Genomic DNA, 23,790 nt, shown 5'->3' with positions numbered 1-23,790 from the left:
AAATGCAATATGAATATGAATATATATTTTTCCATATAGCCTATAACACTATAGCATTTTGAAAGCTGAAACTGCTGTTTGTTGGTACTTCCATTTTTGTCAGCTGCGGTTATTCCTTTCTTTCAAAAATATTTAAGCAAACTATATTCCAACTTCGGACACCTGTACAGCAGTAAATAGCGAGCCAGTACAACTACCATTGACGGATAATCTTTTCAAAAGTAGTGGTAAGACTAGTATGATAGTTAAAAAATGCGACAACAAAAAAAAAAAAAAATCTCAGCCATGCTTTTGATACTGGGTTAGCAGCGTCACCACCGTCCTGGCGCTTTCATTTATAAGTGTATAGCCTGACTGTCTCAACTGGATATCTCAGAGGAATTCAATATGCACTACTGTAGTGCAATCAAACGGCAGAATTAATTGTAATTATAATATGACAGCTGTTAAGAGGTCACACTCAAAGTAAGTTAATTAGCTTCAACGCATCTGATCTGTTCTTGAGAGGAGCGATAACGCCCTCGGATTCATGACTTAAGAATCGAAGTTCACCACAACTGGAGCACTTTGGTTACCAATGGAGAGGAAGAATTACACAATGTATTCACGTATGGTCACGTAACTTTTTATATTCCTGAAACAGGTTTAATTTAGTTCCTCTACTGTACTTTTTTAAAATAAAAAATACAATATCAGCACATGCACTATGTACAGTTGGTACAAAGCTGTGAAGAAAACGTTTGTCCGAGATCATTTCTGATCTTCAAAACGATTCACTTTTATTAGGTCAGCCCTAGTTTTTCCATTAATGGCGTGTACAATAGGCCAAATTGAATAATTAACCATAAAGCCTTGATTGCACTTCAGCTGAATAGCTTTGTTCCTGAATTAATAATGGTCTACTGCTTTAAAACAACGAACAGTTTTACTTTTAGGGAGATTGGTAACATGTAATGAAGCATTCTTTAAATACATCTCAACGCTTCATTCTACAGTATAGGCGTTACCTGATAACCGCACTTAATGCTAGTTAAGATACGCAGCTACACATATATAATGACATATTTACAACAGGCATTATATTGCATTAGTTGCAAATACAAAACGGCCTCAATCCCCAGTAACAATTGCAGTATAATGGGAGTAAATGGGGTTGAGCGCCTCATAATATTGTATGTACTTATTTCCATCCCACTTAATATGACTTGGGAGAGGCTTATATTTCAGTCAGTTGCTGTACAATATTTGAATGTTATTCAGTAACAACACATAGCACCAACCTACCGAACACTGCAACGTGACGTGTATGCCTACATCTTTCCTAATGGAATTGGTAGTATCATACATGATATAAAGTGCATCTAAATAAAATAGTTCATTATTTTTTACTGGGTGCAGAGATCAGCACCTCGTCATTTCTTTCACAGTTTTTTCGTCATAAATCATTCAAATATAAGGGGATGATTATGACAAGTGAGGTTTAAAAGGGGAAATGCAATTAACGCGTTATTTAGAAAGGCAGTTAACATGGTCTAGAATAATACATTTTAAATTAGATTTTATGACTCAGTCTTTAAGGCAGTACAATGAGAAATCCTCTAGAAATAGCTGACTCCTCCCTCTATTATCGGTGGAAGCAGGTGGCAAGTCTGAAAAGGGCTATAGGTTCCATCTCTATTCTGATCGGTGTGCAATTGCAGTCTCACCAAGAGGTATCCAACATCACACATCAGAACTACCAAGCCTGGACTTGCACACAAATCAAGAATAGCATCAGCCAACCGTCTCAGCAAACAGACAGCCTCTAAAGATGCGTTTCTGCCGAGGCTTGACAGAGCGACTGACCCTTATCAGCACCATGGACACAGGCTTGCGTATATAAAGACAATAGTAGTAACTTACTGCGCGAATAAAAACACATCACCATCAATACTATCTTTAAAACAGCAAGCCATCTCCAAACACTGCTGTGGTCGGATCTGGAAAAGAGAACTATTCAGCTACTGAAATGAAGGGATTTCAATTAATTAAAGCTAACTGACTAGGGCATACATATAAACAGGTCAGAATTGCAATGTACTAAAAAAAGAGCGGGTTTAGATCAATGAACATATCAAACATCTACAGAAGAGGGGAACCTGAAGCAACATATCGGACTGGACACTTCACCAAAGAAAGCAGGATAGAGTAAACTGCTGCGTGTCTTTAACCACAATACTGCTGAGCTTTGGGTCGTTGTTAATTTAAACCGCTATTTCTCAAACAATTCAAAACTGAAAAGTCTTTAATTTGAAAGCAACGCGTTAGCGAATAATCTATGTTTATAAAGACAAAAAAGTAAAAAAAAAAAAAAAACTGAGACATTCTCTTGTAAAAAACGGTTAAAGGATGATGATTGAATGCAATTGCTGTGTCAGTGTTGTGGACAGCTCTAAGTAGCAAGAACATACCAGTCGGTGCTAGACTATGTAGATAGCTCCTGTGGTATCTACTCTCATTGTAGTCAATTATTGTAACGTAGCAGGTATGAGGAGTTCCAAATGATACCACACCATCTGTTTCAGCACATCAAGACACGGACAGCTCCTAGTGCAGTCTTAGCTGTTTCCGTCCTAGAACTGTGGACAGCTACAAAACCAAGCTGTGTAATTAGGAACCGCGGCAATTTCCAAAGGGATCATTCCACTGACAGCCAAGACAGTCTCAACATAAAGACTCAGCAACAGTTCTTCTAGAAAAGCAAAACCATCAAAAGAAAGGAAGCGGACTTCGTGTGCGTATCCAGAAGGACTGAAAAGGACAATTAGGAATAGCACGCGCTGTTGATGCATCAAGTTGATTCTACATTTAACAGGTAAAACACGCTTTTTTTTTTATCGGCGATACATTGTTGTTTATTGTACCAGTATTGTAATGGTTTCGAAATTGTGGCATATGCGCATTGCTACAATAATCTTTTTAAAGACTGATGCTTCGTTTCATATTTAATGTATGCCCTTTGTCGGGTTTATTAATGTAGACATACTGTACAAAGCGAATTCCTAATCCTATAGAAACCCTTATGTTAATCACATTCTCACTAGCAGTAGGCTTATGAGCTTATGTTGATCATACAGTATTACGGTCAACAGCTCATTTCTTTCACAGCTTTCTATAATTGTAGTCAACTAACTGTTTTTGTCTTTTGTATTACTATGTTGTGTTTTTTTTCTTATTTTTAATATCGTTAAAACAATGTGTTTAACGAAATAAAAAAGAGGTACCCAGTGGTAATGCTGTCTCTTTTAGACGGAATTACCACTGGCAACAAAAAAAAGGTTTTGATTACAGTTTAATAAGCGGGGATTTATCATACTGTAGCCTACTTTTATCTTTCTTTCTTTGTTTCTTTTTTCTTTTTAAATTATATACATCCTATTAATTTCAATTTATTTGAAGGACTGAATATTGGAATTCATGTAATCTAATTGTGCTTCTGTCTTTGCAGCCTACTCGTGCTAAATGCTCTTATATTGAATCCATATTTTAAATGCTGTGTTATTAAGCATAATAATTGGTTTAATTTTCAACGACTACCATTTTATCTAGAGCACCCCCTTCTCTACATATTATAGGTCTGTTTTTAAAAAACGACTCCAGTTGAATTTGCTTCAGCTGGGGATGCTTATTTAAGCATGGGTCGTTTGATTGTACTCAAAACGCTTGCAGCCAGGTCTATTGCTGTATGAATATATGAAATAAAAAATCTATGTTATTTCTACTTTTGGACGGTTCACTTCTTGAAATTACTTTATTGAATAGTTTCTCATAGTATCACTGTTTTGTAACAGTGTAATAACAAAGGAAAACAACAACACTTAAAATTAGTTATCTGGGGTGAAATTTCAACCACCCACCCCAGGCGTTTACTGTGTAAATAAAATATAAAAGCATGCCAAGTGTGTCTGATTATGAAGAAAAGTGCAGTATGTTCAAACCACATGGTAAGTAAATTCCTACTTTCTATTTAAGAGCAGCTAGTTACACGGTGAATGGTATTTCCTATGCACTCCTCTGCAGCACAATTCGCCCCAGTCACAGTCTTTATGATAGTCATGTTGGTAAAGGTGATCTTTATGATAGTCATGTTAGTAAAGGTGTGAAAAACAATCATACTGTACACTTTACATACAACATCAACACCCTCTTCTCTTACATCTGTCATTAGCTTTGTTTTTAACAATGCAGCGGATTCATTGACATTATTCAAAAGGTTCAAAAACACAACTGGTTGACCAGAAGAAAATAGTTTGAGTGGTCATCTAGAATAGTGACACACGGTCCTTAAAACCTTAAGTGCGTCTAATTAGTGTTACACTGTGGTTAGTTTTTGGTTGTGTTTTATAATTCACCATTTGTAGTAGATCTCCTAGGCGAAAGGAAGCAATACAGTAATACACCACTCACCTTATTAAGAGGCAATTTGAGGGAATTCATATTAATGGGCCATACATCATGTTTACCAATATTACTTTGAGCAATTGGGAAACATCTCAACTGCTTGTTATAAGTGGTTGTAGATGTAGTAGAAGTAGTAGCCTATTTGTTACATGCTGTAGTATGGTTTGATTAATATGCAGTCTTTAAAACGATCCTACTGTCACTAGCTACAGACCTCAGAATTGATTCAATCTTACCTTAACTAGCCACTGTAATCTAAGAACAATTCAGTGTGAGATGTCTGATGAATAAAACCTGTTGTATTAGAAAACAGTAGCTTGAAGTTTTATAAGTCTCGTAAAGCTGGATGTAATGGCACAGAGTCTGTATGTTTAATTTCTCCACAAGGTTGAATGAAATATGGAGCTCCCTATATACTGCATCTTATCTGTGAGTGTTTTTAATTCTTACTGTTAATATTACCTCTTACTTCTCATTTTACTGTGACATGGAGTATATGACTGCTTCAAGTGTCTGTACTGTACATTGAGTTATAAAGTAAGAAAACACGCCATCATCAATGGCTAATGTGTAACAAGAAATGTCTCCCCTCTACGTGCGAAATAAATATTGAGCATGTTTTTCTTTCAACATGTTTACCCTTTTGTTTTTTAATCCCATCTGGGTCCAGACAGACAGCTGCATCACATATTCTGAGGTAAGCCAGTCTGAAATAAATTGGGCATCTGGAGCACGAGAGATAGGAGATATTACCTCACATTGCACGAGTCCCATTGGCTAATAGGTCAAGTGATAGTAAACGGGGTGCAGATGTAGTGTGGAACTTCAGTGCGGAACTATCAAAAATGATAAGATCAGATATCAGAGTACTAAGTGTAAGTGAGAAATAGGTGTGTCATAAACCCCAAAAGGGAGTGCATTTAGTGATACATCTTAATATTTCCATTCCAAAAACATAAAAATTCAATTCAATTTTCCTTGTTTAAATTGATATGTTTTATCTACTGTGTTTAGAGGTAGCAAGCACATACAGTAATATCATATCCAATATATAATAAACGTATATAGTATACACAAAAAGATAATAATAATAATAATAATAATAATAATAATAATAATAATAATAATAATAATAATAATCATCATTTTGTAGTTGATAATGCTTGGACATAACAGGGCAGAGTCTAGAAGATGTTGGAATGTGATTCCAATTGATTCGCATATCAGTTTTTTTCAGTGATTGAGGAAGTGGAGCAGAGGGAAGCTCACAGCCCCCTTCTGTCCATCCAGCACAGAGCAGAGAGAGATTGTTAGTTCTTAAAGCTGCACGTTGCAGCTGTGTAAACTTGAGTCAGGAAGAAAAGTAAGTGTGTCCTGAATCAGAGACTATACAAAAAATGAAAAACAGAAAGCGTGAGAGGATTGTACTCATGAACTACTACTAAATATAAAAAGGGTTTTATCTTTGCTGCTTGTTCTGTGCACAGGACAAGATATACTGGAATTCTGACAAACCCTTAATGGTGATTGGCTGATTTCTCATATGTGATTTATAATAGTTGTATATAACACTGGCTATACACCTTTTACTGGTTTGAACTTATTTAGCAATATTTATCTATTTTTAATGTCTAAAGTGATGAGCATTCCTATGTAGACTCTCCACCCAAGTGAAACAGGTGCGTGGCAAACAATCCACATACAAACTTGACTGGTAGAATCTTTCAAATTTAAAATGCTCAGTGGATTTCACAAGAACTGTATGATGTGAACTATGCATGGCTTGTAATATAACATTGTTCTTAGTGTTGGGATAACAGAAAGGCTAATATAACAGTCTGTGGTCTAGTGCACTTTTCATGTTCATTGGCCCTCGGTGTATGGAATTGGAAACAGTGCTTTAGAGCAGGGCTGTCAAATGCTCCACAGTATGGCTTTCGAATTAAAGATGAAAGCTGGGCTCTGTAGTTTTTTTTTTTGTAGAAGCAAATGTTGAAACTTGTGTTTATGTTTAATGAGCACAAAAATACCAAAGAGGTGTGTAGTCCACTTAAAATAATTTAGCTTCCTTTGTATTTTTTTGGTTGGTTTCGATTGGCTTTTAAAACTCTCCGGTCATAGATAGCGGCTCTTTCAGTCAAAAAGGCTGGACAGCTCAGCTTTAGAGAATGTCAAGCTTCGAATGTGATTGAATGCAACAAATAATTAAACTTCACCAGCATCCAGTCACGTGAGCCAATGGCAAAATTAAAATAAATATACATTTCGCATTCCTTAAATGTATGTCCAGAATGTTCTTTTAACCTAATTCAATTTCATGTAATTTAACTGATTTAGGTATTTTGTTCCTTCCCTAAAAGCTATAGGGCAAGGCCCCAGATAACCTGAACTGAGCGATTTGACATGAGATTTACGTTCACAATGGAACACAGTAAATACCACAGGAGATCTTTCGACTAGCAGACAAGCTCTCAGACATCCTACTGAGCCATCAGTCAAATAGTCAGGATTAGCATACAGGTTTCTGAAAAAGCAGAAAGACAAGGTTAGGAACATTCATCAGGTTCATGCCACAGTTCATATGTTTGAAAGTGTTCGTGGCTATCTCTAATCAAGTTGAGAGTGTACTTTTTTGTTGCACTATTTGTATGACAGACACAGCCTGGAAAATACACTCTCAACTATCTAATGTCAGTGTTAGCATGAGTGAAAGTCTTTTCAATGTACCGTATATACAACATATAGTCTTTGTAAGTCGCCTTGGATAAAGCCGTCTACTAAATAAACAAATAATAATAATAATAACATATATGTACTGTATGTCACTGTCATACTGATTTTAATTTTTTTTTAAGTGAATACATGGTACAGGATGACAGATTTTACCATAACAAGTATGAATATGAAAGTCTTGCACTTATATAGTTAACTTATTAAGATTTGAATAATTCAAGCCAGTGCTTGGACTGAAAATGCCTAGAGTCTCCATTTAGAAGCTGTGAGTAAAAAGCCAAGTTCCTGCACAAAGCTTTTCAGTGGAAAATGGAATCCACTTCACATGTATCAGTGCAGGCCTGCTTGAAGTGATAACGCACAGATCACTGCACACAAGCTCTGTTAACATGAGTGAGTCAGCTGGAGAAGTGCAAAACCCAACCTTACCAGATTGGAACAGTGTGAAGCACATCCATACACAACACAGAACAGCCTTCCCAGAATGAAACCATGTATAACACAGCTTTATCTGTGGAAAACACAGCCTGGAGAAAGTGTAACGAAATAGGCTTATATTCAGGGTTGTCACTAGGGGTTACATATCTGCCTCCCAAAATAACTCTTAAGTTGCTGTTTTCTATTATTTAGAATTTCACATAAAATAGTGATCACTGAGAAATTGCAGCTTAGCCTTATGTGAATAAGATATTGTACTGTAGTACAGATTTAAAAATATATATTTCAGATCCCTGAGTGGCTCACCGGGTAAATAAATGATCACTTGCTGTGCAGATTAAGACATGCAATCACGCGCGAACAGGTTTGCAATCTGTCTGTGCCAAGTTGCTGATTTTGGCCGGGGATCCCACAGAGAGCATCACATTGGCAGAGACGGCATCTCCACAGCGGGATACGAAGCCCCCCTGCTAATATCATAAGGCATTTTCATTTTATGTACTTGTGTTTTGGGTTTACACATTCTTATCATTTATTGAATTAATCTCATTGCCATCATTTGGTGAAAAAATCCCAGCCGCTGACAGAAGAAATAAGTTCATTGTTTTCAAATTGGGTGATTTAAGGCAAGGTCGAAATATAGACTAGGGTCTTAGCAACTGTTTCCTTTAATGGCAGATTAATGTTTTATGAGTAGAAATACCAATGAACAGCAGCCCTTATTGCACAGGTTGTAGTTAATTAGGAGGTACATTTTGGCTGTACAGTACTAGATATTGAAGAAGCAATTCACAAGCAAATAGTAAATCTGTAATGTAGAGCAGGCTTTCAATCAAAATAAACGTATTGCTTTACATGGCTTTCAAGATGGCTTTATTGACCTGCAATTATTAATTGTGACAGCTTTACGCAGCATTTTAAAGAGCACTCTATGATGTTATCTATTGGTTGTCATGTTTTATTAAAGCAGGGTTGTCCAGAAATCAAAGCTGATTACAAAGGGTGGTGTAAAGTCCCTCGGTCACATTGCATAGCTGTTGTAGAAAAAAAAATGGTATCAAGCAATGAAACTTGGCAGATGAAGGCAACAAACAATGAGTCACTGCAAGCTAGGACTAAGGATCATAAAGGGGGTTGTATATTTGGGGAGCCTGGGTCCATGAAAAATCATACTGTTAGTTCATGGGAGAATGTTCATTTGCATGTAAATCATTATATCACGTGAAGACTGAGGTTACCAGTAATCAGTATAATAATTAGAATTAATAGTAGAACATGCTGAACTAGAAAATGTTGCCAATCTCACTGTTGGGTAGATTTTCTATGGAAGGTTCCCAGCCCAGAATAAAGAAAAGGAGACTCTCTCTCTAAACTAGGAGGGCTGTATTATTTGGCCTACACACTAATAGCATACATCCAATCGAATAAATATGACTGCTGCTTGCTAAGCTGTACAAAAAAGAAACTGCAGGTCGCAAATAAAAACGAAAGCATAGAAACGGAGACTATGAGAGCCATGCAGCATTTCTTTTTTCAAACAGATTCACCAGTGGTGTTCCCTTTAAAAGGAGCATAGTATATCCAGGAAATAGGATCCTATGGAAGTGAATTGCATGCAAATTGCATGTCAAATGAAATTCTGCTCTTTTTCCAAGTGGTTTCACTGCTTTTGAACTGGTGACATTTTGCCTTCAGTATGAATAAAGACCCTGTTTCACATGTTTTTTTCTCCACCTCACATGCCTGGCACCCCCACTATAACCCCCACCACAATTGTATAACATCAAAGAATTACTACACTGCATGGGACTTAAAACAATATACACATGATGTAAGTGTAGCTTAGAGTAGAGTTACAGTTAATATGTACTGTAATATGTTTTCAACTACATCTCGCCAACAGGGGCTAGAATCCATAATAGCAGTGCATCACACAACACTGCAACACGTTCCATTCTTCCCCTTTAACCTTGGTGATCGCTGCAGCCAATCCATGAGATCCGAGTTATGGCACCAATGTAACCGGGCGCAGGCTGGCCACAAACCGGCCACTACATACAGCTCAAGCAAGCGTTTAACCACTATGCAGAAATGGCTGATTTGACATAGTTGTGGTTTTAGAACTGTTTTACCCACATATCATGATATTATGCTTTCAGGATGCTCTTGTTATTTCGGGGACTTCTTAAACTGCTAAATGATTCTGCTAAATGTATGTCTCTCATCTCAATTAGGGTGCTTGACAATTTCAACAACGGATAATTAGATTAGTTTCTTGTAGCCTGTTAGTTGTAAATGTATATCTTTATTGCATTGGTAATGTGGCTAATGATAAGAGTATATGATCCAGTGGCAAGACTAATTCAAACTAGGATGTGCTAATTTGCTAATCAATACAAATTGGCTATTCTGGTTGATTATTGCATTGAATGGTCTAAAGGATATTGATTCATTTTAGTGGGATGTGCCACAGTGGAGCAAACAAAAGGCGCTGACATCTGCAAGGCAGGCATTTAAGGCTCAACACTGAATTAGCCCTGAGATCAATACCAGTATCAATATTAGAGTTTCATGGACTGTTATTCTTTCAGGATTCATACCATTTTTTGACCATTAAAGTCACTGACCTTTATCCACTTTGTATGAATACTCACAGAAAAGGTTTGTTGGTAGCAGTGTTACACTAATTACAGTGCCCATGTGTAATCACAGCTAACAGAAATGGCACATGTAATAAAAAACAGTAAAATCTTTATGAACAGAAATGGAGAAGGGCTTGATTTGATTAATCAATACCCTGCTAAGATATGCCACAACTGACATTTTAAAGAACAGTACCAGGGAATCCCCATAAATTGCACCTGCCACTTATTTTAAGTCCAGGAAGATTCACCCACAGTTGTAAAATCTAGCTGTGGCTGATCCTGGCAAGGAATAGGTTGATCAAATCAAACCCTAAGCTTCTAATACAGTATTTGACAATATATAGGGTTAAGTGTTTGTTTCTCTCTTGTTCCCACTCAGTAAATATCTACCTGACAACATTCTAGTCTATAACTGCAGATTACAGTCCTGTGCATTTCCTGTCACACAATGCAGTATCTAAAGCCTTCCTGTTAAAAAAAAAAATCTTTAAAATAACATGCTCTTATCTACAGTACAAAGAGGCTGACAACATGGCCCCCAGGAAGACACAATACGATGATTAGTCATTAAAGTCGTCAGATTCATATAGGAAGTGGCTTCTCCAGTCTTTGTGACAAAATTATAACCGTTAGGAATATCCCGTTCCAATTAAGGGAAACACAACATCTTACAGGCATGACCAAGGTTAGAATGAAGTTGGTAATTTGTGCTGTTGTGGAAAAATCATTCATCTCAGAGTAGGGCTTTGAAGAAAGTGTACAAAGATTGCATTGCCCTAATCTTGAGTTTTCACATTTTATACCTTAATCATTACTTTCTACCAATATATATATATCAAAAAAGTACCGGTCCAGCCGTAAAGGCACAGAAAGGAAGAAGACGACAACTCCCAAAAATCCAGGTCCACAATCAAAGTTTCAACAAGACACAGTTTTTATTCTTACAAAAATTAGCTTACGTGTTTCAGTGCTGGTACACACATCCTTATAATATATATGCAAGAGCTTGGATGAACTGAGCACCCTGATTTGAAGATCAAGATTTCAAGACCCTATTTGCTTCACTTGCCTTCTTCAAGAATGCTGTGTGAGGTGACCCAAACTGGTGCCGTGGGAATTTTATTGTTACAAATTGAAGGCAGTCATTTTACATCTCATATAGATCTGTGCCTCTGATGCTATTCCAAAGAGTATCCCATCAGTATCTGGTGGCAAGCTGACAAGAATTGTAAGTACTATATATTGAGTCCTTGAAGTGCAGACCTGACAGATCCTGTAGGACAGCAATGTTACTGCGTATCTACAGCAATAAATTATTTAGTTGTTTCTCTGGCTTTAATCTCAGATGGATTAGCATAAGGAGTGGAATATTCTCTCCAATGAAATAGCCACTTGCATTAACTAGGCACATACTCACATTAAGAAAAAAAAAAACCATAAACAAGTGGCTATATCACAGTTAAATTATACCTAGTACTTTTGAACATCTCATCTGTGTTTTCACTTAATTTCTACTGTATCTGCATAAAATGGACATGAAATTGTGACTGACACATCATTATTAGAATAATATGTTGCAGAAAAGTCTGATTACCAAATAACATAAACATAGGTAATTATTGTGGCATTACATGTACATGGTAACTATTGAGAAATTACTGCAATTTGTATATAATGTATTTATGTAATGCTTTTAAAGTTCACACACTTTAAATGTTATATTCTATTTTATGTTCGCTCTTTGAAATGACATTTGAATTCACAATATGCTGTAATTTATGTGTAATTCCTACTGATACAAGGTATTGTGTTAATACAGAAAGCTAGCTTTATTACCTTTTACTTACATAGTAAAACCTACAGTATTTTTCAATAGTTTCCAAGTTATGCAACATAATTACTGTAGTTACATTCAACAGTCTTAATATAATTAAAAGGCTGTACATGTTCAGTTCACTGACATCAGCTTTTCAAATCACATTTGTTACATAAAAAAAAGAACATGACTTGAAATTTTCTCTAAAGAAGACAGGGTGAAATTGGTCCTAGACCAAAATCAAACAAGAGCTTGTAAAAACTTTGTCTGCTATACAAAGTTTCTACAGAAAAAACACATGGGAAAATGTGGGAAATGCTCAAAGCCTTTGTGTCATTTGCACCATTTTTCGCCTGAAAAGAGAAAGACACCCAGTGAAGCTTACAAAGAAGAAGTAAATCACTTAAGAATTCTTAAGAGCCCTTGAATTAAATTCCTGAGTTGTCTATTTCAGGTTTTGATGCATCAATGGTTGTTTTTCTTCTTTCAGACCGATAAGCGACATAAAAAGCCTTTAAAAAAAAAAAGAGTAATAATACAATTTTACCAACATGGAACTAGCTACTCAGAATAAGAATTTTACTTCTGCTTACAACAACGAAGTTGTCTCTTACTAGTTTTATACTGTTCCATTTGATGTTTTCCATTCAGGAAAATTACCTTTGCACTTGCTTCAGAATAGTGCCTTAAGTTTATAACAGTGAACATCACTAACATAAGAAATTCTCTCAGATAAGTTGATTAAGCTGTAAAAATTCAGAACATTTACACAGAAAATCGGACTTGACAACTTGTTTTATAGCATCACGGTCTAAAATTAAAGAAAAACAAAGGACACAACAATCCTGATGCTTTTTATGTCAGTTTTCAATGAGATAAAGCTCAGGTGCTTGTAAACAAGGGGATTATTTGTATTTGCTGGCAGACTGTGCAGATATGGGGGATTTATGTCCATCAGTCTTTTTAAAATGGCTGGATGAACTTGTAAGAGTGTTCCGGACCTTTTAGTAGGAAGCCCCTCATCAATGATAAGAAGAAACTGGTCCTCTTAACTGTTCTGTGTTCTATTTCACATTCCTAATTACATCGGTTGCCTATTGTAGCTTCAAATTGACAAAGAGATGAGATACATAGTGCAATAGTGTTACAGTAGATTGTCCGAGTAGTTCACATTTCACAGGAAATCTAAACTGTTACACGTGACAGATCAATGGTGTGTCTTTTTCAAGTTATATCACTTACAGGAACATTTACCAAGACTGAAACAAAATCAAGCTATCTTACTGCAGATTGCATGTCTTTCTAACCTGCTGTTACAGGAACAGCTTTAGGCAAACGTTGATCAGACAATCTGCAGCATGTGGCGATCTTTTTCTGGAGGTTACATCATGAAATTGCCCATGAAGAAATTCTGTTGTACTTTATTTCTTATGCAATATCATACAGATGATAGGGTGTGAACATATTTATTAACCTTAGGGGTAGTATTATTGACACGTAAGAATAGGTTTGGAACGTCATACTAAATAAACATTATAAACACAGCTCCTGTATGGGTTTACAGCACAGCATCCACAGTGGAGGCTCATACATGGATGTGTGGATGACACTGGGCACTGGCTTTCACTGCTCAGCCCCAGTTTGTCACATTGTGGCAGGTTGGGGTGCTTTAGGAAGCATGGAGGGGAAAATGCCAGTAACTTAGATGATCAGCCCTTGTTATACTCTACTGGTCAATACACTCAAAGCTCCAGTCATCTGCGCTGTCCATCAATCCATTACCCTGTCATGAGCCATCAAATCAAAAATTCAAGGTTAGCATTCATTCAACTGAATCGAAGCAGGGGGAATAAATATTTAATGACTGGTTAAAAGAATCACGGTTTTAAGTATAATTAGTAACCAAGAGATGAATATTTGCCTCCGTTGGTAAGGGTTTCTCACAAAAGGTGTGGAGGCACAGATTTTTCTCACACACTTTAAACATTATTGACTGGTTTCGCAGACCCCGATGTGCAGTCATCTTTGATTACCTTTTTTGGAGTAACATTAGGTAGTCCAAGAATCGTGGACTATTTGTGCTATTGTATTGGAATTCATAAGGTGCTTTGGCTTTTATCCCAAGAAAACATAATTTGAATAAAATGTAGGGAAATATGCCTTGGTACAACTCTCAGTATTAATACATCCTTCATGACTGATGTAACCTTATTAGAAAGAAGGAAGGGCTGGAACAGTGGGTGTGCTTATATTCACCGTTAACAGTTAACTGTATGTTTTCACTACTTTATGTCTGAGACAGGATGTGATGTATGTAAGATTGAAGAGAGAATTCTTGAGATTTTTTTTTCAATGCCTAATACGTAAAATCTGGAAAATGTTGCCATTCTTTGGTCTAATACCCAGGAGCAGCTGAACTGTTCAACCTGGGGTAGGAGGGTAGTGAACACCAGGACCCCAGGATATGCTCCTGCTCTGTTCCCCTGAAGGCAAAGCTGGAATTCAGATAACTAAAGCTGGGCAGGGGGATGTCTGAGTCACTAGTATTGATCCTTGTCTATGTGCACAAATGATCGGAACCTCCATAAGGACCAGATACAATGGTCTATTGATGGAAAAGCAAATTATTGCAAAAGATGTCAATTGTCGTCAGGAGATTGCCAAAAGACAAGTACAATACAGTATAGAGGTTGAGTGCATAAAGTATAAAAGGGGAGGGTTGTATAATCTTGAAAACAAAAGAAAAGCATTTGGAAATGAGGAGTACATCTGTACTCCAAATCTCAGCGTGCGGATGGAGATGACACCCACTTTGCTGCATTTGTTACAGCAATAATTCTGCTTGGGTAGACGGAGCTCGCCTGATTGCTTCAGACCTCTGTTAAATCGAAGACAGGTCTGAAGAGGCAGGCAATGTATAATTTAAAACAACACACAACATCCTATTTAGAACAGATCTTCTTCTCCCCTCCTTTCTGTTTAGTGGGCAACACCTGTGCAGCCATGTGTAAAATACTGTGCTTGAAATTATAAGACTCCAAATAGAATAGCAGTAATTGCAAAGGAGCAAGAGGCATGACGTTACATTGATATCAGTTCATTCGTATGGAACATGAGCTGTTCTTGGTAGACATTTGCTGTAAATTACATTTTAATTTAATTTTTTCATCTATCCAAAGATTCATCCATGAGAGAACTTTGACTTAGGGAGAACAACTAAATACATAAGAAAACTACCAACAAGTCGATATTTTTCCCTGTTGTCCCCTCTAATTTACATCTATGCAAGTCTTTAGGGAACCACAGAGCTGTATAGTCTTCCAGTAATCAGTGTGAAATAGCTTGCTGTTGCATTATTTATTTCATACACATTTTTATAGAATACACAGTAAACCCCCCTTTTATTAGTGTACCATTCATTTTAACTCAGGTTGCCTTTTGCGTATTACATAGCGTTTTCCATTTCCCTTACTGTTTTATTATATTTGCAATCATTCTGAATAGTTCAGGGTTCTGTTGCATGTCTAATAAGTTATCATAATTTTTCTCTAAATATGTCTTTACCTGGCTTTGAGCTTGCTTGGAGCTGTCGTATCCAGTGTACAGGGACTGTACAGCTTTACTTATTCCAAGTTTGTAATGTATATAACCGTTCTAATAAACCGAAGGGGTGGATCTTTAATGGATCCATTATAACACAGATATTGATATTCTCTAGTTTTTTTTTATTACAACATTTCTCAATAGACCATATGAAAACATAATACTACTGTAGATATTACTATCATATTGCATAGACTTAGTTTTTCATAACACAGAAGTGCGTGGATTATAGAGTTTATAGAGAGTAAGTCTAGAGAAATTATGCTGTATATACAAATGGGGAATTTTACACGTGACTGTGCATTGGAATTTTTTGTTTGGGCATTTAAATGTTAAGAAGCATTGCCACATACATTTTTCACAAAACGATTAAGGGTGAACAAAGAAAACTTAATTGACAAGGGACGTTCTAAGGATGTCACCAATACTAGTAGGTGGATATTTCCCTGCCCACACATCTCTACCCTTAATTCAGAAGATTTGCTGACAGGATCACATGTAGATTTGACCCTAGGCCTCAGCAAATTAGCCACATATGGCTTTCTGACAATGCAGCTCAAATCCTACTCCCGCGTAGAACACCTTTTTCCATTAGCATGCTGACTCTGATTCCCCCCAGAATATTTCTTCATAGGCAGTGCAATCTTATTAAGACAGCCATGTCTGTTCATTTCTAGAAGCTTTCAGTAATTCTTATGAACCCAGCTGTTTAATAAAAAAATAATTTTTTTCCCCAGCTCAAACCCCCTTAAAGATCAACAATTTCCCAAGGCACTGGCTCTCATATGCCTTCCATCTTCCGATATTACCATATATTAATACCTTTTCCACCAGAGTGGCTTATTTCCTTAGAAATTTGATTGAAACCACTCAAACAGATTAACAGTTTTCACAGCCATAGCCAGATTCATTGCTTATCAAATGATTGCGTCAAGAAATAAGTTGTCTGTTAAACATAGTAAAATACCTATATTATTTGTTTTTTAATTGTATCCTTTTATTGTGTTACTGTGCATGTGTGCATGGTGCAGTCTGATTGCTACTGATATAGTCTGTATGAAATACAATTATTTATAGATCTAAACCTCGTTCCATGTTGTTACATAGTCAAACAATAATTTTATACCAATTAAAATAAGAAGTGGAACTCATTCAAAGTAGTATGCTTTTTATATAATGAATATCTGCTTTCAGTTGTTAAGGGCCCGGGTTTTAAAACATGACTTCAACTTTACAAGGCTGGCTTTTCTTTTTCTTAATGAGATTCTAAGTTCATTTGGTAAATTATTCTCGAAAAGAGAGAGCAGCAAATGATTGTCATATTGTGTCTCAATCCTGTCTGATGGAACAAATGCATTGGATAACATCAGAACCTCATCAAGTTAGGCTTCAAAGTGTATGAAGGAAGCTTCTGTGTTTGAACCTTCTTTTCTGACAGAATAAAACAGATTAGACTGCCGGTGCGGATTTTTGCAGATTGCAGAACACAGTATGTTGCCTGATACAGCAGAGAGCTAAAAGATTTTTCAAACCAGAATCCTGTGGTGAAAGGTATTTTTGTAGACAGGGTCAATTCACTAAAATGTCTACATTTCTACAGCACCATCCCTTTTAAGTCGAGCTTTGTACAATTAGAATAAAAATGAATAAATAAAACACAGCTCATGCACCTGGTCCTCATGCAAAATGCTCAATCGCATGCAAAAGAGAAGCAAGGTTCATATTTATGTAATCCAAGGATCTGAATAAATTATTAACCTCTTTTGGCTGATATGATTGTCTGGGAGATGATTGGCAGGGTTGTGGGTTGGTGATTTTTAATCTCTGAATCTGGGTTCTGCCAAACATCTCATCAAGCGTATGATATTGACACCCAGGTGCTCTCTTCAGCACCCTTGATGCTTAAAGCCTGTAGACATTTCATCTTCCACAATGGATGGGTTCTACTAGTATCTGGAGGACAGGCTGCTGCAGGCAAAGGGCAGGAGGGCATCCTTACAGAACAGTTTGAAGACATTCTCTGGGATACTATTACAGTACAGTGAAGAAATCCTACAGCACCATTAGAGGAACACAACTTTGCAAGCTATAGGCACACAATGGATTTGGAACAGATATTGCACATTTGTACTGATGTGATACTATGGCAAAGGTCTCATCCCCTCACATTGTGACTGTTTACTCCCCCTCTATTCACTCCTACATCCTGACCCCCCATCCCTCTCCTCTCCCATGCAGTGTAGGGCTGGAAATACTGTAATTAGGCTTGGATTTCTTTACACGCTGTCTGGCTGATGCCCAAACTGAATTTAACACCAGCAATTACTGCAGAAAACCTTGCTAACAGCCCCCTGGGGAGAAATAATTCAGAATTCAACTGGTGCAAGAGCTGGACAATTCTCTTTTGTTATGTGTATTATGTAAATATGGGTGTCTGTATGATATTGGTGCATAATGAGAGTCATGTTTCAGCCTAGTAACGACAGTATCAGCCATACCCTTTCAATTGGCTTTATACCCTTCTTTTGAAATTGGATTTCCAGAATCTCTTTGGTAATTCGCTATTGGTAGGATGTTCCAGATTATGTATTAAATACCTATGGGGGGTAACTATAAGTGATATATAAAACATAACTTAGAAGTATACAGCAACTACAGATTGGTTTGCATGATTTTATTAGTCGTGTCTAATCGGAATATTTATATGTAGACTGTAGAATATAATGTCTGATCTAATGGCTGAAAAATCAATTCCCCACAATCCTCTGATCCCCTGACCAAGTCAATGGTCTCTTTACACCCAGGAGCTCAAGGGCAGATGGCGTAAGGCTCCTGGCCAGTAGGGTCTGCTTTAGATCTGCAGATTTTGCTTCAATAACCCTCTGGAAAGCCAAAGCCAATGCAATGCTCCCTGTAGAATCCCTACAGAAAACTGGCAACATTGTGTAGTCAGGAAGTGAACCTGCACTCCCCTGACTGTACGACTCATAATGCACACCACCGGGCCATGGCTTTACCATGTGGGGTTTCTTTTGGACAGAATAATTTCTTATGGATGTTTCTATGCATACATGTATGATAAAATTGTAATAAATAAAATGCAGAACATTCAGTCAGAGGTGACCATATGGGCTTTAAATATGAATTTGGTTAGACAATCCAGTTTTAAAATATCCTGGGTGAATTTACAGTTTCAAGGCTTTATAGATTTACAGGCACAAATACTCCTAAGGGAACACACAATAGTTATAAAGTATACATTATTAAAAATGAATACTGGAGCAAAGTAACTCACTCACTTTGAACATCAAAAAGGGATTTTAAGCTATTTACTCTTTAAAGTTTAAGATCAGTAAACTTAAACAAGGATCAATCTCATTACGACTCCCCCCCCCCCCCCCCCCCAAAAAAGCAAGCAATTTATAATTACTTAAAGGCATGGTGGCTCAAAATATTGACAAGATGACAACAAGAAGGTGCATTATGGGTAAATACAGTACTGCTAGTTGTTATTTCTTCCTTAATTACGCTGAATAACATGTAAAAAGCAATCAAGACCATGAACGTAAGTAGAATTTAAGGAGGCATTTCTAATTTCAACATCAATAGACCTTTACAGCCATCATTCCTTACACAATTATAAGCAAAACTACCTTAAAACAAAAAAGTGTGTTGATATTTTGTTCTGTGAATGATAAGTAATTAATCACTACTCATTATAATTAAATGCTGGATTCATTCTTTAGCCTTCCAGGCTGTTTTTTTTAGTTACATTTAACTAATTTGAAAAGAGGGTGTCTATCTTTATTAATCTGGTGTCAATATGTGAAAATATGGTTTATTGTCATAACTAAAGTGTAACCTATAGCACTGATTCGGGCATGGAGCCAGCAATGAACAGATGTATATGTCACAGCTCATGGGATTTTAGTGCACATGTATTGATGTTAGATCAGGTATTACTGACGCGTGCTGATATTGTTATAACATAACATCCATTATTAATTTAAATTTAAATTGATTTTCAATGGTAACGTCGCTTGCAGAACAAAATTAAACATTGTGGCTAAAATCTATGTTTCAATTTACCTACTTTAATTTGAAATTTCACTCTGATTTTTAATATTTCTCTTAAAGCAAAATACCCTTTGTCATCGCTCAACAAAAATAATGACAATCTTGCAAGACCCACAGGTATTTAGGTGCTATGAATGTAAGAAGGCTGTCATGATAAGATCATAACGCTTTTGAAAAAGGTGCTCAGTCAAATCTGAGATGGCAGAGATCATGCAATGGAGTCAACAGACTAGATATTATAATTAGTCTCATTCTGCAAGAAAAATATCACCTCTGGTGGTGGCCTGCATGTAGTGCAAGCGTGGATACTGAGGGCACCCTGGAGGTTACTGGAACATTCCATAAGGATTTAAACAAGTGGAATCAAATGCTCTGAGCAATTCAGCTGTAAAACAATTTCACCCATGGTGTAAGCAGCAATGTGACATTACACAACGCTTCTACTACCAGTGGAAAGACTCTGCAGAAACCTTTAGTGCTATTGGGAAACAGACTGTTCTTAAAACAGAGAATGCAGAAAATGCAACCAGTGATATTGGTGTGAATGCAACACATTTACTCCTGCAGGCAAGCACCGTTTTCTGTAGAGCCACAGGGTAGATTAGTACACTTGTTTTTACATATCTCCCTCACATAGGTTTCCATGGAAACAAGGTTAGACATGTGCAAACTAATCAGTAATTTGTTCTTGTTTTGTTGTAAACAGTTTCAGATTTCACTAAACACTGTAGGAAACGACCACACACTGTATTGAAAATGAATAAAAGTATAACCTAACCCCCAGAATTATTAGCAACAAAACAAGCACTGTATGACTAGGAGTAATGTAGCAAACCTCACTGATAAATAATTGACACCAGACTACATTTAACAAGCTGCATCCACACACACAATTATCCACAAAGCTTGACGCACTGTCCATGTCCCTGGTTTACATGCTACAGGAGTACACTCTGCCAGCAAAGCAGCTGGATTTTTTTTGTATTGTTATTAATTTTGTAGCTCTTGGTGATGCAATTAGAAACAACTCATGCTGTGTTAGTGAGCCTACCTCACGCCTTACTGAGACATGTAACCTCCAGTGTTATTTACCCAATAAAAATGCCAGTACATTATATCAGTGTGCAATTAAGTTAGTATTTAATTAACTAGCAGGGGAATTTTGCTAGGCAGCAAATTGAAATATGGAGCACCTTTTCAGGAACCCAATATCATTGTACAATATCATATGGCATGATGGACAGGAATTTATTAATAAAGTGATATGTTTTGGCTAAAGCTGCCAGTAAGGGCACTGAGGGGAAAAAGCATCAACATTGTTTTGTGCGTGTGCGTATGCGTGTGCGTGTGCGTGTGTATGTGTGCGTGTGTGAGAGCGAGTTTGTAAATGTATAAAAATGTATAAATAAATGTAACAGATGTGCATAAATATTTATATTCTAAAATATGAAATCTACAAAATGTAAAAATCCGTCATTTGGATTGTCCCTTGGATCTTTCAGAAAGCTGCAGTTTAGCCTTCATTGCAGATACGATACAATACAGTACAGTACAGTACAGTACAGTACAATACAATACAATACAATACAATACAATACAATACAATACAATACAATACAGCACAAACTCCTCCTTCGAACAAAGGAGTTATTCTTCCTTATATACAGATGGCCACTCCCCAATTAGCATCAATTACCTAATTGGGGAGTGGCCACACCTGTGATTGCTGGCAGGGACAGATTTAACCCCATCCCTGCCAACCTTACATTCCCCCACACACACACTATTTACAGCATGTCCTATAACCCAATACTATATAAAACCCAAATCTTTACTTTTACAAATTTTGACTTTACTTTTTACAAGTCTGCTCCAGTAATTTTGAGCAAGACAGATCTGACAAATGACCCCTATTTAGAATGGTTATGTCACACAGCAGTTTACAAATATCTTCATGTGATTTATCATAATTTCCCAAGTTTTCTTTTCTTTTTTTTACCATTAATTTGTTTGAATTACCTTGCTGTTTTGTCCCTTATCGTGTTTCCGCCATGTGTTTACCATTTTGTGGACTACATTTTTTATACTTGGATTAAAGAACAGTAAATCATTGAGGTCATAAGGACCTGTCGCTTTTACTTCCTAAACTCTTTTTAACACCTTTCAAATAGTGCCTTCCAGGTTGCTTGTAGTGGTTTTATATCCTAGTTCATTACAGCTGTTTCAATCTATTCACCCAGTTGCATTGCAGAAGAATAACAGCATTCCAGTGCACCATGCTGGGGTTCTCGTAGATAAAGCTCATCCAGGCAATACCTATTACAAGACTTGTACAACTGAATCTCTTTTAACGTATGATTAATAAAGAAGCAAATTCCTTTGACAAACAAATGACACCACAGTAGTGCAACACATGAATTACAATGTAATCACTCAGCACTGTACAGTAAACCATTAAATAATATATAATAATATACATCCTACATACTGTAATATTGTAACATAAATCACAGAAACAAGGCTCTTACTCAGGAACTGCTATTAAACATAGAATTTTGCTGTATGTTCTATACAGGGGATGTCATCTGTACCCAGCATGACGTGATTTTGAGAAATCCTTACATTTTATTAGGGAATTTACTTATAGTGATTTTTAATTCTGAAAAGAAAAATAACCTAATAATAATCCTACATGTGCATAAGTTGGTTTTCTAAAAGATTTAAAACCATAGCATAGAGAATCAGGCACATTTTCAGCTTAAGCTTTTTACAGTTTCATCTGCCTTATTTTCACTGATGTTGCGTTCCAGCAGACTCTATCATTCTTCTACATAGTTTAATAAGTTGAACCCATAAAACACGTCATATAACATCTTAAGAGCTACATTGCTCAACAGTGAATTACAGAAATTATAACATAAACACTTACACCATTATAACCACATAATCTAAAACATCATTCTAAATCATCGAGCCATCAAAGCATATTGAGGACACCAAGGCAAGGATTTAGAGCGGTGAACCAACAGTAACAAGAACTCTACATCAATCTGCAGAGCATTCTCGCTGCCCTCCAGAGGTTAAATATTTATGTCCCCTCTTCCCTGCTCTGCCATCTCAGTTCATGTTTGGAAGTCCTGGAATTCACTGTTTTCCTGTCAATGCTGGACAGCTAGATGATCTGGTTTTCAGTGGCTGGTGTTGTGTGTCATATCCTATTCAGACTGCTGATCACTGGTTTTATGCATATACAGGTTTATTAACAGGGTAATAGGGTTTATTAAAAAAAATGAACATGTTAGTGAAATATGTATAGAATGATTTGACATTGTGCTATGCTGTTGACATTTCGTTCCTTCTTAATGGGCTTCTGGTAAATTACTGACTAGAATTACTGGCTTTCATCTTTCCTTCAAAGTGAGAGAATAGTAGTATTTCGCCTGAAAAATTGTGTATTGTGTGGTGCATTGTGAGTTACCTTTAAACATTATTTTAATGCAGAATTCACCAGATGAACCCTGAAAGCTTATATGGTGACCTTGGGAAGGCATTAGACTTTATAAAAGCTTACTGCATTAAATATTTGCCCTTATTGGTTCAAGAACTGCGATTAGAACCTGAATGTCTTGAAACGTCAGTTATTTTTGTGAAAAAAAGAACAAAAAAAGAGAAGGAAATTGCAATAAAAGCAGAATAGTTCAACCTTGTCTGAAAAAAAAAAAAAACCTCGTAACTTAATCAGAGTTATGGGAAAAAAATTAATAAAATGATTAGGATATGAGATCAGACAGCTGCTGACCTGCAATATAAACCGACCGCCGACAAGCTCAATTGCAAAGGTTGAAGGCAGCATTCAGCCTGCCATCTGCGTTCCTTTATTAGAAAAAGCATTAGAACTCAGCTCCAGTGAGCAGCGACGCAGTGCCAGCCAGTTTATTGATGTTATTTGACTTGATTTGGGGAATGGCAGAGTAAAGCGTGTTTGGAGGAGTTGTGATATTGAAAATATAATCATAAGACATGTGGAAGAGCATCGTG

At 36.6% G+C, this 23,790-nt stretch overlaps 1 protein-coding gene across 3 annotated transcripts in view; it reads left to right on the top strand.

Annotated features, from left to right (window-relative positions):
• Positions 1 to 1,620: 1,620 nt before the first annotated feature.
• LOC117412681 (metabotropic glutamate receptor 2-like) overlaps positions 1,621 to 23,790 on the top strand; it is a 39,621-nt gene continuing 17,451 nt past the window's right edge. Inside the window, exon 1 of one of the 3 annotated variants that reach the window (XR_009307461.1) lies at positions 1,621 to 2,854. The gene's annotated coding sequence lies outside the window, so the exon portion shown is untranslated. Of the gene's footprint in view, positions 2,855 to 5,119; positions 5,138 to 23,790 lie in introns of those variants that run through there. The other 2 variants (XM_034021240.3, XM_058988708.1) reach the window with 2 other exon arrangements.

Source organism: Acipenser ruthenus, chromosome 16 (genome assembly GCF_902713425.1).
Source record: "Acipenser ruthenus chromosome 16, fAciRut3.2 maternal haplotype, whole genome shotgun sequence".
NCBI classification, from domain to species: domain Eukaryota; kingdom Metazoa; phylum Chordata; class Actinopteri; order Acipenseriformes; family Acipenseridae; genus Acipenser; species Acipenser ruthenus.
This window is presented reverse-complemented; position numbering and strand designations above follow the sequence as displayed.